Source organism: Phoca vitulina, unplaced genomic scaffold (genome assembly GCF_004348235.1).
Source record: "Phoca vitulina isolate PV1807 unplaced genomic scaffold, GSC_HSeal_1.0 scaffold65, whole genome shotgun sequence".
Classification (NCBI taxonomy): Eukaryota; Metazoa; Chordata; class Mammalia; order Carnivora; family Phocidae; genus Phoca; species Phoca vitulina.
Genome location: NW_022589768.1, coordinates 2,743,419 through 2,757,162, shown reverse-complemented (window position 1 = coordinate 2,757,162; position 13,744 = coordinate 2,743,419).

The following is a 13,744-nucleotide window of genomic DNA, read 5'->3' as shown; positions in this document are numbered from 1 at the left end:
GTTCTGATACATGAAAGCTTCATCTTTGGTTATTTCTGCAAAGATACATAAGGTGAGTTCCTGTGTGTGGAGACTTTTCAACCTATTGTCTCAAAGAGTAGAACTCCTATGCTACCCTCAGCAGCCCTGGGAATATATGTGGCATTTATACATCATTTGTAGGGAAGAATATTTGGGGTGAAGAAGGAATAAAAGCACAAAGATTTTATTCATGCATTGATGCTTCCATCTGCGGGTCAGGAGAAAAAGCTGGATTTCGGCTCATGGGGCTTGAGGGATTATTTACAAGGTAGCTGCAGGGATTACAAGGAAAGAGGAAGGGCGTCTCATGACTGGGCCTAATTGGTTCCAGCAGCTTGGAATTCTGCATGAATTATGCTGACTTCTGCCCTACAGTGAACGTGGCCTTCATTACAGTACACTTGGCGGGTTTTGCTATCATTCACTGAAGTGTCTCCAGCAGCAGACTGAGTCTGCGGGAGGCTCTGCTCTGTCCTCCAGGTAGCCTGCCTTGCTGCGACAGCCCTGAGGCTCTTTGCCCCTTTCTGCCTCCGGTGGGAGGCTCTAGAGACGCATCTGGACAGAGGCCATTCATGAAAGCACTTTTTTTTTCTTCCCTCTCCCTGACTAATCAGGAATCTAACTCCCCAGCCCCCCTCTTCTTTCCAGGAAAGGTCTGGTTCAAACCAGACCAGATTATTTGACCACACTTACTATGTACCAAGCTACCCACCTTATTCAATTCACAGTAACAAGCCTGTCATCTGGGTACTGCTATGACCCACATTTTCCAGGTGGGAAAAACTAAAGCACAGAGAGGCAAAGTGGTCAGCCTGAATCGCTCAGCTGGTAAAGGACAGAGCCAGCTTCTGGACCTCTCTTTCCACGTAGATGCTCTTTCCCATAACCCTTCATCACCTCTCAGAGGACGGATTTGTCTGTCAACAGGTAAGGTGTAAATGAGCCAGATGATCACAGGACCTGTCTTACGGGAGCAAGTGGGGTTCAGGTGTATCCTCCGTGTAAAGCACTTTGCACACTCCTCGGGGCACATTGTTTTGCTCCATACCTATTGTTATTATTATTGATCTAACAACCTGAGGACCACAGCGGCGGGTTGACTTCTTCCAAGTCACAGGAATAGTTGGTGACCGACTAGAATAAAAAGCCATTTTCCCCGGACTGGCCTCGTGGACACTGACGCCGTCACTTCCCCTCTCGTAAAGTCATTCAGCAAAACGCCTCCCAGTCTCCGAGCCTGCCTCCCCGGTTGTAGGAACAAATTGCAGCGGGCTGCGCGGCGCCCGGTGATTCTTGCGGTCGCCAACGGCCATCGGTTTGGTTTGTGGGTGTAGAGTGCAGGCATGCTTGCCGTCTTTTTAATATGTAAAGAATGTTCTGGGGCTTCATGCCGCCAGAATGTCAGAAGAGTTAATGGCAGATGTGGTTGTGGAAATGTTCTGTATTTTTAGACAACCTTTAATTAAAACACTTTGTACGTCTCAGAGACCAAATCATATGCTGCCACTTGAAGGCTGTCAGCAGCTTTGCTTATTTTTATCTGCGATGGAGTTAGGGAGCCTTTGCAGGGACAAAGCTATCTCTTGCTACAAAATTATACGAATTTAATACACAGGACCCGTAGGTAAGAGCACACACACCTTTGACACATTGTGTTTGATTTGCTACAGTGGGTGCGGGCTTAGGGTCAGTCTGAGGGCAGTGGACTTAGCTTTGGGCACCTGCCTACCCTCCCGAACGCTCATGACCCGTAAGACCTTTCCAGACAGTTGCTCCTTGGCTTTGAGCGCCCACACGTAAGGTGATTTGCAAGCCTGCACTGAGGCAGAAACGCGGATTGCTGGAGTTGCGAGTGGTTATAAATGCGTCTGAAGGAGTGGACACTCTGACATGGCAAAATGTTTGCAAGCAAGGGTATGAGAATGTAAAAATCGTGTTTTTATGGCCAAGTAACGTGCACCGCAAAATTCTCTGCCCTCGCTCTGTTCCTGCGCCCCCAGCCATTCAGCGGAGGTTGCCCGTGGACAGCTCCGGAGTGAGCGTGAGAACCCAGTCAAGCCCTCAGGTAATGAAATCCCTGCTGACGTCCAGATTCCTGGCGAACAGAACCTGCCACACTATAAAGGTTGCTGTTGGTGGTCTCTGAGTTCCAGGGCCCTTTTTCATGCAGTGCTAGGCAGCCAACGTGCGTCCCTAACCTCCAGCCCTCATTCACTGTGACGTGACTCTCACCCCGTTCCCTGCACCTTCTTCATCCTCTCCCTGCGAGCACCAGCACAGCCCTGGGCCTCACCCACCCTCTAGAACATAAAGCTGGGGCTAGCGGGCCTTTGGGGTGTGAGGGTCTTCATTTCGCACAGACTTGGGCAATAATAACTTTTCTGGCAAACTGCAAGTTTGAGATTTGTTCTCCCGGTGGTGTCAAGCCTCTTGCTTTTCTCTTGATCTTGGAAGGTGAAGCAAGATATGCTCAGCACATCATAGGAGCTCGAAGAATTTTAGTCCTTCCCTCTTGGTCACATTTTTTCTGGTGCCTATTGCTTTTCTGGGCAGCGTGTCCCTGCTTTAATGGCACCAAGTGGCCATTCTCCACCCTGAGCTAAAAAATGAGCAGCCTTCCCCAGGGGGCCCCAGGAATGTCCCACTGATGCTTATGCCAGAATCCTAAAATATTTGGTGTCCTCTTCCCCAGTTCTGAGGATGCAACCAGGAGAGGATGAATGGCAGGCTTCCCTCTATGACTGTTTCTCACCATCACATCCATACCCCTGAAGACGGGTGTGAGCCAGTGTATCAAAGGTTTTGTTCCCAAGACGAAATATAATTACCCTCAATAAGAAGAGAAAGTATTTAAAAAGAGCACATGAAGAAAGTTGGGAATTCTTTGGTAAGCTGCTAATAATACTAAAGTCAAGTAGCAAAGGATTTGAGACTCTTTTAGTTTTTTTGCCAAGTATTTACATCAGGAAAAACAGAGGCAGCTGAATGGAACGAGGTATGGGGCGTGAAGCAAACTCAATTTATAGCCGATTTCCTTATAGAAATGAATGACAGGGTAAGAGGCATTTATTCGTTTAGAGCCATCATTCCTGGCATTTAATAGATGCAGGTAGAGTTTTTAAAAAACGAACAGATTGATCTGCAGTGAAGGAGGGGTGTCAGAAGTAGGAGTCTGAAGTACAATAGTAAAGAAATAACTTGAGAAAAATAGAGTGAAAGGATCTAAAGGCTTTGTTTTGATTTATGAATTTAGTTTATTGCATCTGGCTGCAACAACTAATGTCTCTTTGTCAACTTCAACTTAGTTCTCAAGGTAGAGCAGAGTTCATTTCGTTTGCTAATGCAGGGAGCATTATAAGACATGATAATGTTAGGGCGCCTGGGTGGCTCAGTCGTTAAGCGTCTGCCTTCGGCTCAGGTCATGATCCCAGGGTCCTGGGATCGAGCCCCGCATCGGGCTCCCTGCTCAGCAGGAAGCCTGCTTCTCCCTCTCCCACTCCCCCTGCTTGTGTTCCCTCTCTTGCTCTCTCTCTCTCTCTCTGTCAAATAAATAAATAAAATCTTAAAAAAAAAAAAAAGACATGATAATGTTGCCCGTTCCCATCAGGCAAGCCACATGAAGAGGATTCTGGAATTCTTCAAGCTTCGGGGGAACTGAGCTGATCGTGCACTATAATCTCCAGTGGGGGCTTCAAATGTCTGGTGGGGCAGCTCCAGGAAAGGGGTGAGTCTGTGACAATCACAAACACGGGGAGGATTCTGGGTATGTGAGTGTCAGTGTTAGAGGTCAAGCATCCTCAAGGGAGAGGGGCTAGATATCACTCAGGAGGGGAGTTAATATTGTAATTCAAGACATGGTTATGGGACTCTTGTTCTCATGCCAACTTAGAAATCAGGCAGCCCCAGAATATACAAAGCCCAGATGCCTGGCCCTGCCCCTGGAGGCTATGATGGGGTGTGCCCGGGGTGCCACCCAGAATTTCAGTGCCTGCTCAGCTCCGTGGATACCAGACTAGAAGGGGCAGCAGGAGAGCCGGCTAAGAGAAGGGGCATGGGAGAGGTTTCTAAAACCAGGCCGCCTTACTGGTGCCTGATGGAGACGGAGCTGTGAGCACACGGGGTGGCGGAACGGGAAGGACTCGCCACCTCGTTAAGGACTCACTTTCTAGATTGAGGAGGGGAGCCAGACATTGCTTCTTTTTCCTCTAAATCAGCAGGTCCCCAGAGAAAACACAGACTCACAGTGTGGGGCTGTGGATATGGGAGAAGCTTAATGCCACCTCCTGTCTTCCCTGATCCTGGTGGGGAAGAAAGAGGAGGATCCTGGTGGTGATTCCCAGCCCAGGGCACCCCCAGGAAACTGGCTCTTTCTCATCAAGTCAGGGAAGAGGTGATACTTTTGTCACTGGATCTTGGTGGGTGCTGGAGAAGTAGCTGCCACTGAGTGAGCCACCGGGTCTCCCATTTTACAGAATAAGTGGGTGCGGTCCTAACTCTCTTGAGGAGAGCCAGGTACCACGGGGCTGGGTTGCCAGGCACAAGTGAGCATCTGTTCTTTATGAATACATAACTAAACCCATTTTACAGTTTACATATTTGTATTTCAAATAAAGCTTTGAGGACGACATTCAAAGTAATGTATCATAGTCATCCAGCTTTATATTGATGACAGATGGACACCAATGACTAAACTGAGCAGTCTTCTGGCTGACAAGAAAGGAAAGCTTCTTACAGGTGGGACTCGCCTGGAGGGCGCGAGGGCCCGGGCAGGGAGCATCCTCCGGGGATGTCTTCTCAAGACCCAGGGTGATCCTGTGGAAGGAGGAGCACAGGCAGGAGAGGGAGCTAGGCAGCCATGGTGGGGCCGGTGAGGCAGACAGCGGACCTTTGGTAATTCAGCTGGAGTTCAGGACATGGTAAGAAGGGGTAGGAAAGAGGGGAGCCCAGGAAAGCTACTGTGAGTTTGCAAAGCGTTTGAGGATGAGACAAAGGAATCTGATGTCACTCGGGAGGCATTCGGAACAGGGGAGGGGAGTGAGGGTAGATCCAGCATAGTAACCGGGGCAGAGAAGCTGGAGACGGGCGGCCATGGGCATCCCACCTATGTGGGCTGGAAGACTGAGGTGTCACCGAGGCAGGGACTGGTCCTTTAGGGGAAAAAGCGAGTCAAAGAAGTCTCCCAAGTTACTGGCCTGGGTGCCGGGAAGTTGGATGTGTATCATGCATAGAAACAAAGAACACTCGAGAAAAGCAGAGTTGGGAGCAGAGGATGGTTCCGCTTGGGATGTGGTGAGTCTGAGAGCTGGGCGACGATGCTTGGCGAGCCACGGGCAGGTCAGGACCAGGAAGAGGCCTGGGAGTGGGAGGCGGGAGGCAGCAGGTCAGGACCAGGAAGAGGCCTGGGAGTGGGAGGCGGGAGGCAGCAGGTCAGGACCAGGAAGAGGCCTGGGAGTGGGAGGCGGGAGAGCTGGGCGACGATGCTTGGCGAGCCGCGGGCAGGTCAGGACCAGGAAGAGGCCTGGGAGTGGGAGGCGGGAGGCCTTTGCATCAGGTGAGCGAGGGAGGCCGGTGATTGGCTGGCTCTGCAAAGGTAGCAGCCCGAGCCAGTTCGCATCAGCAGCAATCCGAGGCCCCGAGCCGGGCCCTGTGCCTTATCTCAGCCCCTGGAACAGCTCGGAGACACACCCGATTGTCCTCGTTTCAGAGAGAGGCAAACAGGCTCGGGGCTGGTCGGTAGGCAGCAGCGCTGACACCAAAGATCAGGTCCCTACGACCCCAAGAAACCTGGTTTTCCACAGCCAGCATTCTCCGAACCAGAAGTCATTTTAAAAACAAAAGTCAGGAAGATCAAAAGCCCGGAAGAGAGGACAGTCTTTTGAATGGAGTACGTATTCAGCCATATCATTCCCTTATTTATATTTTGAAAAATCATCAGGAACATGCGTAAGTCAAGGGCCAGTCAGTTGGGAAAGGACTAACGTAGGCAAAAGAACGTAAACTCTGGTCCGTCCTGATGGCCCTAGGTAGGTTAAGGGGAGGTGATACACAGGAAAGGTGATTCGAATTCCTACTGCACCGCTGACTAGCCATGTTCATTAAATGACCCGAATCTTGGTTTTCTCCTACGAAAGTGATAACAAATGGGATGCCATAAACGAAACATGTAACAGGTAGCTCATGGGCCCCTTTCTCACCTTTCCCACGATCGAGGGTTCAGAAGTCTAAGTATTTATCCCTTATTCCAATGGCACTCACCCCTCAGGCCCTAGGTAGGTTAAGGGGAAGTGATGCACAGGAAAGGTGATTATCATAGAAATAGAATTTTGTGTTATTGGTGTGGTAGGCAGAGTAATGACCCCTCCCCACCCTGCCCCCCAAAGATGCCTGTGTCCTAATCCTCAGAATCTGTGATGTAATGGGTTAAGTGGCAAAGGGGAATTAAGGTTAGAATTAAGGTGACCTTAATGGAATCAGATGACCTTATGACAGGGAGATTATCCTGGATTATCAGGGTGGGCCCAAAGTAAGCATAAGAGTCTACAGAAATGGGAAAGGAAATGCAAGGAGAGAATCCAAGCAATGGCCGTGTGAGAAGGACCCAGCCCAGCGTTGCTGGAAGAAGCATGAAGAGTAAGGACTGTAGGGGGGCCTTCTAGAAGCTGTAAAGGGAAGGAAAGGATCCTCCCCTAGAGCCTCCAGAAGGGACACAGCTCTGCCAACAGTTGACTGTAGCCCGATGAGGCCCATTTTGGGAGCTCAAGCAAATGGCCTTCGGAAGGGACCACGCAAGCAACATCGTCCAGCCTGTTGGTTGGAGACCCAGAGTGGCGGAGGTGCCCCATGGGGAGACGCAGGAAGGAATGAGCCTCATTGAGGGAGGATGTGCTTACCTGTGCTTACCCATGCTTACCTGCACAGCACCTTCAGAGCAAGGCTAGGTGCACCTGTCTTCACCACAGCTCATCTCCTGCACTGGCGGGTCTGAAGCGCAGCATATCTGTAGGGAACGGCGGGCAGGGGCCTAGGCCTCTCCCGGGCCCCTCTGTTTTCTCATTTCTCTGAATCATCCTGGTTCTGATTCACTCCCACACCCCTCCCACCTGTTACCCCTTCCCATGGGCCACACGTCCTGTTTCAGAACGGTGCGTCCTTATACCTGAGCTCTAGACTCAGCTTTTGAGCTTTTTACCTGCAATAGCTCCAATTTTCTTTCACTTACAAAGTCTTTGCTAGCTATATATATATATATATATATATATATATATATATATATATATTTTATAAATGTAGCCATTTAGTTTCTGATACGCTACTTCTAGATGTGTGCGGGCCTGAAATTTTGAGGAGGTAAGGATGTTTTTCTTTCTCTCAGCTAGTGCTCAGCAAAATACTCAGCCTGAGCGTGCTCCGGAGAGGCTTATCCCCTTTGGGGACCCCAAAGCTTAAGACCTGCCTCAACCCTTGTCCGAGCACTGGACCCACTTCCTGAGCTGTCCCATGAGCTGTCCGCCCTGGCTCCACCCACCTGGGCAAACAGCTCACTAGCAGGTTCGCGCACCCTACATACAGAACGAACTGCTTAAACTTCCGCAGAACCCTGATTTCTAAGGCCTCTTCAAGCTCAGAAATGCCTCATTTGATTTGACCGCCATCCTGCTATCTCACTGAACCCCTGCCTTCTTATAAGAGAGGATGACCCTGTACTGTCATGTCCAGCTGAGGAAGGGGTTTTAAACGTTCCGTGGCCATGGATGCAGCCCCTGGCTCCTCCATGGTCAAACTCACCCCTGAGAATTGTTTTGACTGTCATGTTGTGAAAAGTCAGAACTTTCTCGTGTTTTCACCATCTCCAGATTTGAGGCAATAAAATTCTCTCCAACAATGCCCTAACACCTCCTGTCCCCAAAAAGCCCAAGCAGTTTTATTTAAAAAAAAAAAAAGCAAAAGGAAGTGAAGACATTTAATCAGATGTCAGAGGAATGAAGAATTTCATTATATATGATTTCAATAACAAACATGGTATGTTAGAATATCAGTTTTAAAGGTGTTAAGCCAAAAACCCTAAAGAGTTTTCCATTCACTTGCTTTCTTAAAAAAAAAAAAAAAGGCATTGTGTTTGTATCAATATTACATGGTTTTGATTTGAATTGTTTTTCATTCTAAAGATGCTGTCTTTCATCCACCAGTCATTTCATTTTTGGCACCATGTCCATGTGCTTCTTGGATGCATAGGTGCTTCCAGCTGGCTTTGGTGATGCAGAGCTGGGCTACAATTCTGTGTGGCATCTAACGTCAGTTTACTGCTTCTCGGGGATAGATTTTCCTCCCTCCCTTTGCGGTTCAGCACCAAAGCCACCCTCCATGTGTTGCTGGGCTGGGGATGGGGAGTCCAGTGCCCTTCTGCCTCACTCTTACCCCATGGCTGTCATTTCTCATCATTGTGGCACAATGTGGGGTGTGGAAGGGCTCCAGCAGGCTCTTCATGTCTGGTGGCCCTTGGCTGTCACTTTTGTCCCTTGGCCCTTGGCCCAGAAGGTCCCCAAATGAATAGTTCCATTTCTCCACAAGGGCAAGTGGCCAGTGGGGCTGGATCACCTCTCTGGATCCTGGTCTTCTTCTCAGTTTTGGCCTGTTAATTATTGGGTGAAGAAGTGCCTAAAGCTTCATGGGGGAAGTGCTTATGGGGTAAAATTCTAAGCGGAAAGAAGAAAGGGTATTTGACATAATAATGGCTATTGTGGGTTGAATCATTTTTCCCCAAAATATGTTGCAGTCTTAACCCACAGAGCCTGTGAATATGACCTCATTTGGAAAGAAGGTCTTTGCAGATTTTCAGGTGAAAATGGCAAGTTAAGGTCACCAGGGGTGGGCCCTGATCCAATATGACTGTGCCCTTATAGTAGGGGCCACAGAGAGACACATGCATAGGGGAAGAGCACGTGAGGACACAGCCTGCTATCTTCAAACCAGGGAAGAGCGGAGGCTGCCAAAGGCGAGGACAGAGGAACCAGACTCCCCTATTCCATTCCTGCCAACCCCTTGACTTTGGACTTCCAGCCTCTAGAAATGAGAGACCATCAATTTCATGTGTTGGAGCCACCCGGTTAGTGGTACTGTGTCGTGGCAACCCCAGGACACTAATACAATCTTTAGATTGAGATCCGAAGGATAAGTAGGAACATTCTAGGCAAACAAGGAGGAAAACACCTGGTCAAGGGAAGCATCTCAGGCCACGTTGCAGAGGTGGGAGTGCGGGCCCCAGCGGGACAGCCCTGCAGAGCCGGTGAGGCCCTGGATGGTGAGAGCGCAGGAGGGGGAGGAGGCTGGGGGAGGCGGCATGGGCCAGATCATGACAGACGTTTTTCTCCTACACATGATGCTGAGGACAATTGGTAGCACTTTGAGAGTTTAAGCGGAGGTGGGTGAGTAACACGATCACAATTATGTTATATTTTAGAGAGTGCATGCTTGAAGGAGTTTTGAGATTGGACTGAAGAGGTGGGAAGGGGAGACTGGAGATGAGCGCCATTATTTAGAAGCTATTTCTGTGGTGCTTCAGGGGAAAAGGACAAGGGCCTGAGCTAAGGCATTGTTGAATATAATCTAGAGATGAATAGGACCCAGGGGCTAACCGGATTGGTTGCTGAGTGTGGTTATCAGGTGTCTAGCTTGGAACCGAGAGGGAAGAATGGTGCCATTCAGAAAAAATGGGGAACAAGCTTTAGGAGAATGGGGGAAGATGCTGAGTTCAGTTTGGACACGTAGATTTCCAGGTGCCTTTGGACATTGGGGAAAAAATAGAGTTAGAGATCTGGAATTCAAAGGAAAGATCTGGGTTGGAAATAGAGTCATCACTTAAAGGTGGTCATTAAAGCTAAGAATGTGAGTGTGTCAACCCAAGACAATAGGGTGGGAACAGAAGAGAGCTGAGGATGTAACCTTGGGAAAGAACAAAATTTAAGAGTTGGATTAGAGGAAAGGGAGCCAAGCAAAGACTCCAAGAAGGGGCTGCCAGGGAAGGAGAAAGAGAATAGCCCAAGAGGCCCAAGACTCAAAATGCGGTCAGGGTAGACAAGTCGGAGGTTGTTGGTGACCGGAAGGAGAGCATTTTCAGAATGCAGTGGTAGGACGAGTCTGGGGTGGTTGGGGGAGAGAGTGGGAGAGGAGAACACGGAGCTGTCTTGCGTGGACGACCTTGTCAAGGAATCTGACCACAAAGGAAGAAAGGGAAATCAGATGGTAGCTGGAGGGGGCACAGGAGGAAGGCCACCTGGAGAAGGAGAAGGTGAGGTCCGTGTCCAGGGAGAAGCAGAATCCAGACGTGTGGAGAAAGCGCAGTCTCCACACTCCACTCGGTCCATCTCTGTTGTGATGCACACTACCTCTACCGACCCTGTTTTATTAGTCTTACTTTGCCTACGCAAGTTTAGATCTCTGTCCTAGGAAGTGTGCAAACAGGGCCAGTGGAAGGTGCCGTGGTGAGTGAGTTCTCTGATGTAGGACCCTGAGAGTTCCGCGCAATGTCTTGTCTGACGGCCCTGTGCCGTGCCTGCAAGGGGAGACCCTGCATGGCAGGGAAAGGCCACCAGGGACACACGGAAGGCCGAAGCACCATCATGATCTGCAGGCATTTTATAAATAATTGCAGAGAGACAGTGTGGCTGTGAAGGATCTTGGCTTATAAGAGAATTGCACTGTTCTGATAAGTCCTTGACTCTGTGGGGTCATGGCACCTCTATTTTGCCTTCATAGAACACCATCCTGCTCTCTCCCCGATTACAGGGTTTTATGGACTGAAGGTTGACCCTGCAAAACAAAGATTTAACATGAAAAGCTTGACTTTTTCAAAGTCATCTTCCAATGAGTTATTTAAATACCAAGCTATTTGTTTTAGAATTTGATAGCATTACATCTTGGAGGGAGGGGGGCTATTTTGCCTTCACCCTCCTCCCTGCATTTTAGGTTCCAATAGAGGAAGGAATCAAGCACGTGTGGAAGGCCTAAAGTTTGCTATGTGCCATACTAAGTGCATTCACATGGCTTGTCTCATTCAGTTGTCATACTGTGTTTGCAATAGAGATATCCTCATCCCATTGGTTTTTTCAGATGAGAAAGTTGCATCTCAGAAAAATTAATGACTTGTAAGTGAGGGAGCTTGGATTCAAACTCAGCACAGTCTCCATCCGTCCCCACCACCCCCAACCTTGCTCAGCAGCTTGGAAGTCAAGATCCATGCACTGTGTCTAGGAAAAGACACATCAGAAAATATTTCTTGTGCACGAAGAGCAATGTCTTGCAAAATAATCAGATTTCCTTTGAAATAGAGGAGATTCAGAGCATTTTGTGTTCGAGGAACAAACCCAGTGCTTCCCATTGCAAATCCTGCAGACATTCAGAGAAAGGAGAGATCCCCGTGGGCTACTAGAGTCAAATGACTTCCTGGGGAAAGTAAAACTGGAACTTGCCTTTGGAGGACAGCTTGAGAAGGTAAATAGCAAGATTAAAATGGGCAGAAGAGCATTCTAAAGCGGAGCCCTCAGGCCACATTTGGAGGCATCAACACTCGGGTCTGTTGGATGCATGCACAGTTTTGCCTTCTCTGCTCTCCCGTCCCTTCCTCTGTGAATGTGTCCATATGGCCCTTTGCATGCCAGGAATGAGGTGGGGGATGAGTTTGTTGCTTTAGTCCCATCAAGGCTGTGGTCCCTTGAGTTCTTGCAAAGTTCTGTTAGTTTTGAAGGCATCAGTGAGTGATATTCCCTAAGATGTTTAGTCTCTGAATTTATTCATATCTTACACACTGGTGAATTCCTGTTTAATGACTGAAAAATAGCAGGAGCACCTCTGCAGAGATAGAATAAGTAAGACAGGACAAAAAAGCATCTCCCTGGGACATCTTTCTCATTGTGCAATGCCTTACCTCTATTATTTTATTCATTTGAGGTTAGCTATTGAAATCATAATGGAAAGAACCACATCTCCCATTCACTAACAGTCCGTCGCAGTTGTAAATTCTGAAATCGACATCCTGGGATTGAAATCTGCTAGGACGCATGTGTCGAACGTATTATAGGTATGTGACAATTTAGAAACACTTCAAGAAATTTATGTGACCCAGAATGTTACTTCTTGTATTTGCATGAACCAACGTGCTTTTTTTTTTTTTTTTAAATAGGCGTGTTGAACTGGAGGGTTCATGTCTCACCATTTGAATGCCAGACCAGTTTCATGTATTAGTCTTAAACATTGCTAATCCTGTAGATATTTCACATCAGCAGATTTATAAATGTATTTCTGCCCAATGAGTATATTAACTCATGTTGCATTATAAAGCCCCTTTATCTGACAATTGCACCTGTCACAGGGTGTCCTCAATTTGCTTAATTGAAGATATTTTTCTGAGGTCATTTATTTTTCTTTCTAGGGTTAAAGGTTCTGCCACAATTTTCCTTTTTATTCACATCTGCAGAGGTTCTCAGAATGCCTGAAAATGAACACTACATGCTCTGTTTTAAAGTCTTAGGTGATTTTCCCCGCGGGGCATATACATTTACTTCTTAAGGCCTTGTAATTCACTTGAAAATGTACATTTACTCACACTAATAAAATTTTCTTGCAGCTATATATTTTCCTGCATTACATCATCTCATTAAGCACTAGAATCCCTCAAGCCTGGATTTCCCCCAAAGATTGTGAGAAATTTGTGACTGGCTCCATGAAATGAGCTCTTATTCTGTGATGGTCTAAAAATAGTTGTACCAAACTGCAAAAACATATTGCAAGTGACTTAGGCTAATGTCTTTCTTCTGTGTTCAGGAGCTATTAGGTGATGGGGTTGGAAGAAGCCTCAGAGATCATTTGGGCAAGACTTTTTGTTTGCAGATAAGAAAACAGAGTCCCTGAGAAATAAAGTGATTTGCTCATGGTCCTTGATCCCTGGAATACTCATCTCTGGATTCCCTACTGCGAGGAGAAAACATCCAATTTGCATTCTTGGAAAATAGGAGAGCAGGACATCTGGAATCCTACAGACTTGGACTACAATCCCGACTTGATTATTTAGTATCTCTGTTGACCCCTGGGAAATCTCAGCATGTCTCAGTTTACCCATTTCTAAAATGGGTATACTAGTAGTAGACTCCTCATTGAATTGCTATGACAAGTTAATGACATGTATCCATGCAAAGAGACTGATACAACAATGTCTGGCATGTAGTAACTGTCCAACAATTAGTAGGTAACATTCTTATTATTTTTATGAGTATAGGATAAAGATGGAATATTTATATTACTAGGATGAAGTGATATGAAAAAAATGATTGGTTTCCATAAATTATTGCTTGAGGAAGAATTACTGGGTGTGTGCGGGGAGACTGAACAACTTTTTGCTGTCATCTTTCTGTTTTGAATTGGCACACTTGGAGGTGGAGTCACATCCAAAATAGCTGATCCTGCAATTAGGGCAAGGTGCCACTAGGTGGCAGTGGTTTCCCAATCATGGTTCTGTGATTTCGCTCACCAAAAGGATGATTAAAGGAGAACGGAATCGTTGAACACTACATCAAAAACTCATGATGTACTATATGTTGGCTAACTGAACATAATAAAAAATGTATAAAAAAATAAAGGAGAGATCATTTGAACATTTTCCTACTCATACCCATTTTGAAGTCGACCTCCTTATCACCACGACATAGACCCATGTATTTTTTTTTTTTTAAAG